The sequence below is a fragment of the Pteronotus mesoamericanus genome, unplaced genomic scaffold, assembly GCF_021234165.1.
Source record: "Pteronotus mesoamericanus isolate MK-2021 breed Mesoamerican mustached bat unplaced genomic scaffold, CSHL_Meso_final contig_24, whole genome shotgun sequence".
Lineage (NCBI taxonomy): Eukaryota > Metazoa > Chordata > Mammalia > Chiroptera > Mormoopidae > Pteronotus > Pteronotus mesoamericanus.
The window spans coordinates 18,205,225-18,211,475 of record NW_026555100.1 but is presented as its reverse complement, the minus strand read 5'-3'; the positions used below and the strand labels follow the sequence as shown (position 1 = coordinate 18,211,475).

Sequence of the window (6,251 nt, the reverse complement as noted above, 5' to 3'; positions counted from 1 at the left end):
AGTCATGTTGCCTCCCAGGTTCTCACGGAGTAATTTGCAGGAAGTCATTAGTATATCTTTACTGTGATAACATAAGGTTATTGAAAAAAAGAAAGCAAACATAAAAGTAATTTTCAAAGATGATCAATGTAGTAGTCAAATATCTTGCATATCTGACATCCAGAGCAGATTATTTCGTAGTTGTTTCTGAACACCCGCTCCCATTCAATATGGCAAAGTTGATTTCAATAATAATCATAAAAATGAATGAATACTAACTATGGCCAGGGAAGAAATACAGATGGAGAAATTTGCTTTTATTTAACTCCATATATATATAAACATGCTGATAAAAAGTAAAATAAAAGTTTAAATATTTCAGTAAAATAAAAGAAAAAAGGAAAACATCAATGCTGTGCAAATACATCAATGTATTTTTTGAAAGAAGGGAAAAATACCTACATGTTGGTCTGTGATAGAAATGAATAACGTTACACTTTCTGTTTTTGTGTTAACGTAGAAAAGTGTGTCAATGACTTCATCAAATTTGACAATCTTTGTATCTTCACATTCAATAGATTGTGTAGCCAGATTTATTGCTGTATCTTCTGAGCAAGCAATATGTTTTAATAATTTTAACTTGGAAAAGTTTATTTCACACAAAAGCAATAGACATATAAGGAGTTAGGAAAAGTATTAAACATGAGGATAAATTTGGCAGAGTCATAAAAACCAGACTTAATAAGAAATTTCAGAAATTGCAATACTCTTCATAACTGTCTTCAGGATTAATTCTAGACTTTCAAATGTCTCCACAATTTAAAAAAAAAATCCATGTTGTTAAGATGTTATCCTTAACACAAATTCTATTTTCTGTAATTCAATAAAATCTCCCAAAATTTTTTATTTTACAAAAAAATCTGAGAAAATGATTGAACAATAGTAAATATTGGCATTTTTTTAATGCTTGTTCTAAAATAGGTGTCCAGTGTTTGAAATTCAGACATTGACTCGTGCCTGAATTTCTTCTAGCAAGTTAAGGTCTGCATCTTTCATTGTTTATCTTGGCATTGGTCTTTGAAATTTTATTGTTCTTTTTTCAGTGTAAATGTCCCATTTCCTTACATTTTGTTGTTGTATAACTTTCTCCTTAATTTCAGTGTCTAGATCTTCAGAGAACAACTTTAAAGGTTAGCGTTTTACTAGATATTATTAAAGTCTGATTCTAGCTATTTGTAAATATTTTTGCATTTAATTAACATCATCTAAAAATTTCATATAAGGAAAAAAGTAACTAAAATAAAAATTTGCTTACATTTATCATTGTTTATTTTGAATTTATTGTTTAAAGATACAAATATCTAAATTACAAGAGTTGGAGGCAAAAACTGCTCAATGACCTAAAACAATTCTAGATCATTATGAAGTCACTTTCAAAACAAATGCATGTAGCTTACTTAATTCCAATGGGTCAGAGGCCAACAGCATAAGTAGAAATTCTCCAAATTAACTTCCATGTAGCATACAAAGTTATTAAAGGATTAGTAATGAAAATGTGCTAATTAGAAACATATATATGTATTACTAAAACCCAACAGGTGATGGAAATGTTCTAAATTTTGATTGTGGTAATGACTTTGCAACAGTGTAAATATACTAAAATCCAAAGAACTGTAAACTTTAAATAGGTGAATTTTATAGTAGGTAAATTATTTCACAATAAAGGTGTAAAAAAAAACCCCTCAAGAGTAACTGCAGGGATAGTTGAGAACTTAAATCAATGAACAATTTTGGGGTAGGAGTATTTATTTTATCACTGACATTGTTTAGAATTACTAGCAGTTTTATATTATTCCTAATTCTTTCCAGTGAGTCCCATATAGTTTGTACCCAGGGCGAACAGCATTCTTGGCTCACCACCAGATTAATTTGAATGTCCATAATTCTATATAATGTAATTGTTATTAAATTTTACTCCTTTAGGTTCTGTACTCAGTGGCAGCTACATTATGGCTGCCTGAATGCTAAACCACATAGTAATCCAGGGGATTGTAGAATCTAGCATTAAATGACATACTCAGGGGTGACTTTACAGTTTCCGTGACTCTGATACTGAATTTTCCGTGTTAATATTTTCTCTCTCTCGCTCGCTCCCTTTCTTCCTTTCCCCTCCCCAGCATTCTGTGTTAGAAATATCTGCAAATTATTCCAAGAGGCTTAATGTTCTTAAACCTGCCAGTTGCCTGAGACTTTTTTAAACACTAGAAGAATAAGGTGATTTTTCTTTTTTAAGGTATGAAGTCTACAGCAGCTGTGTAGCTACACCACCTACATTAACACTAATTCCATCTTGCTTTCCTGCTAAGGCCAGAAAAACTTCAATCCAGACACCAAAATTTGCCTTATTTTGAGGTGGGTGGGATGTTAATGTTAAGAAGTGACTCAATCGTCTCCCATTGCCACCAGGGTGGCGGGCTGGAAAGACTTAAGAAATTCACAGTGTAGCAGCCACTTACGTAAGTACACCCTTTATGGGATGTTTTTGTCAAAACCTAGAAATCTGGCTTTCTTTACCTTTTCTATTCACTTGCCTTCTTCCCATTTCCCAACAGTCAATTATCAAAACAGCATGGTTATCACCAAGCAAAGGGCCTCTGCCCAAAGTCTGGTGCTTTATTTCCTGGTCAAAAATATACTTTCTCTTCACGGTTTCCCAGGCAGCTGTACTCATTTTACTTTCAAGTCTTACAAAATGGATTGACCCCCTCATTTTCCATCTCTTTTCATTTCTTGTATTTCCCAATCATCTAAAATTGTGTCCCTTTCCCTCAGGACAAAAATAGACAGTGTTCTTTGACAAATAAAAACCAGAGAGACAGGTGTGCAATGGGACTGGCTCAGAGTTGAGAGTTCAAGGGTCAACCATATTCCCTTAATTGAAAGGCAGATGTTTTTGCATTTTAATGTTTATGAATTTAGGATATCTGACATCTCGTGCAGTCTTTTTAAAAGATTTATTTATTTATTTTTAGAGAGAAGGATGGGAGAAAGAAACAGGTTGCTTCTCGTACGCCCCCCACTGGGGACCTGGCCCGCAACCCAGGCACGTGCTCTGACTGGGAAATGAACTGATGAGTCTTTGGTTTACAGGCCGGCACTCTGTCCACTGAGCCACACTAGCCAAGGGCAACTGGTGTAGTTTTATATTACATGTATGTTACAGGTGGGCACAGGTAACCAGGTTCTTGGTGATCGTAGACAAAAAATTGAACTGAATACGCAGAGTTTATAGCAGAAAGCGAGAGAGCAGATTTATTAAGCTACACAGAACATGGGAGTGGGCCAACTCTGAGCAGAGCAGAGCAGAGCCCAACAGCCCTGACCTCAGGGGCTAGAGGACTCTTATTCCTCTAGGGTGGGTCTCCCATGATTTCCTTGATTGGCTACTGGGAAGGGGGTCTCATAATGCTAATTTATTATAGTGCTATTATAATGAAGCAGGGGTCAGGTAGCATCTTCCGCGCAGGTGCATTCCTGGTTCACTAGGATTGAGTGCTTTTCCGTGTCTACCTCCTAGTGTTGTTATGAGGATGAAAGGTGACCTTGTGTATAAAGTGCACCTCACTGGTGGAGAGGAGATTCTTTCATATTAGACATTTTCCCTTCAAGAAGGTAAAAGAGGCTGTAAAACTCTGTGGGAACATGAGATTTTATTTTTATTTTGGGGGAACGTGGGTTTGTGCATGTGTATGGATGTATTTAACTCACAGAGCTTAGCCCAGATTGCTCACCTCTGCTCTAAGAAGCACTTCCCCTACAGCTTGAAGAGCGTGGGGGTGGGGCATGAGGGGGTGGAGTCTGCTTCCCAGGTGGCTCCCATATGTGGGGCATGGAGTTGTTTTTAATATTTATTTTACTGAGGTAAACTTACATACTATAAAATCCACCAATTTAAAATGTACATTTCAAATATTTTTAGTGAATTTATCAAGTACAACAGACACCACCATCCAGTTTTAGAACATTTTCATCACTCCCAAAAAGTTTGTTTCTGTTTGTTTACAGTTAATCCTTAGTTACATTCCCAAGCCTAAGCAACTACAGATCTGCTATATTTTGGTCTGTATGAATTTACTTTTGTTTGACATTTTATGTAAATGGAATCATATAATATATAGGTCTTTTCCATCTAGCTTTTTTCACTTAGCATAATGTTTTTTAAGTTCAACCATGTCATAGCATGTCTCAATAGTTTGTTCCTTTTTATTGCTTGAATGTTCTATTGTATGGACATACCACATTCAGTTTATTCACCAGTCAATGGACATTTAGGTTGTGTCCAATTTTTAAGTATTATGAATAATTGCTGAGTCATATGGCAAACTTTATGTTTTTGTTAAGAAACCATCAAAATATTCTCACCAGCAGTGTGTAAGACTTGTGGTTTGTCTACATCCTCTCCCACACTTGTTTGTCTTTAATAATACATGTGTTTTTAAAATTGTCATGTAAAGAAAACCCATGTAAAATTTACTATCTTAACCATTCCGAAGTGTACAGTTCAGCAGTATTGAGCACATTCACATTGTGCAATCAATCTCTAGAACGTTTTCATCTTGCAAAACTGAATCTCTTATCTATATTAAACAATTCCGCATTCTCCCCTCCCCCTAGCACCTAGAAATCATTGTACTTTCTGTTTCTATGAGTTTGACTACTGTAGATACCTTCAATAAGTGGAATCATATAGTATTTGTCTTTTTGTGACTGCCTTATCTCATTTAGCATAATGTCCTCAAGATTCATGCATCTTGCAGCATGTGTCTGAATTTTCTTCGTTTTTAAGATTGAAGACATACAGGTTTGCTAAAGTAATTGTGGTGTTAGAAATGTATCAGCCTCAGAAGCTAATGAGTTGGTCCATTCTCTCCTAGTATAGTGTAAAAAAAAATGGAAGGCATGGGTTTTTAAAGGCTAAAGAATGCTGCATTTATCATCCTTAGAGTTAAAGAAAGTCCCCCTTGCAGTCTTCAATACAGGGGAGGGAAGGAAAAAGAGAAAAAGGAGAGAAAATAGGAGAAGACTATTGAAGAGAAAAGGTTTGGAAAAGGAGAAAGACATATGGATAGGAATTAGGAATACACACGTTATCTTATTTGTCCTTTGGCAGTCAGAAGTAACTGCTTGCCTTTTCACAAGATATATGTATAAAATAAGATGTATAATAAGGTACACACATACACACACAAGTAAAGGTCCTCCTGGCAGATTGGGCTTTGGAGCCTTTTTCACTCTTAAATGATTATATAGTTGGTACTGCACTTACTGCCTGTAATTAGATTCTATTAGGTTTTGCAGAAAAGCACATCCAGCCATGATTCAGAGCACCTGAAATAAGTTTGTTTGTTAAAGGGCTGTATCATGTAGACATTTTTAACATTTTTTATAGCATTAACATGCTTAATACTGTTTAATACTGTTAAATTGGGGGGTAAAGTTACACGCCTCTCTCATATTAAATTGTCATATGTTGTCCTGGATTACTCAGAGAATTAACAGAGTGGGGTACTCACTTATTGCCTTTACGGAATAGGCATTATACTATATATGGAAATATCCGCTGGGTCTGCCAAAAAGTCCGTTTAGTTTATTTCATAAAAGACACATTTTTCATTTTCACCAATAACTTTATTGATTTGGATATTTTGAATATGTTGGCTATCTCCCACTATAGGCTTCTAGTGGGTAGAGGGCAGAGGTGCTGCTAAACATTTTTGATGCGGAAGACAGCCCCACAGCAAAGAATTATTTGGCCAAAATGTCAATAATACCAAGAAACTTCATAAATGACTTTTGACATGTTCCATCAGTCACAGCACCTTCTCCCTACACTGCACAAATCTTTTTTCTTTTCTTTTTTGCATTTCAGTTGTGTTTTTACCTTTCTTGAAATAATAAAGCATAATATGCCAAAATGTTGTGTATCTTCTCCCATCTTCAATATTAAAATGGCTGTACAAAAACTCACCAGTTTTGATAAGTTTTTTAAAATGCTCGCTGACATGACAGCTGTCACCATACAATGTAACAAAACTGTTTTGAATGAAGTTAAAGACAACTAAGTGCCACTAGAGCTCTTATGGAAAAAACCAAATGAACTTTTTGGCCAACCCAACATTTTACGTCAGTTGCACAACTGCAACTGCACATAAAATAGAGCAAAAATTCTCAGAGCCACAGAGTGTGGGGGTGAAGTTGAAAGGCTTCACCCA

General features: G+C 35.4%; 1 pseudogene; it reads left to right on the top strand.

Moving 5' to 3' along the window:
- Positions 1–4,826: 4,826 nt before the first annotated feature.
- On the top strand, positions 4,827–4,920 carry LOC129070062 (uncharacterized; annotated as a pseudogene).
- Positions 4,921–6,251: the final 1,331 nt, after the last annotated feature.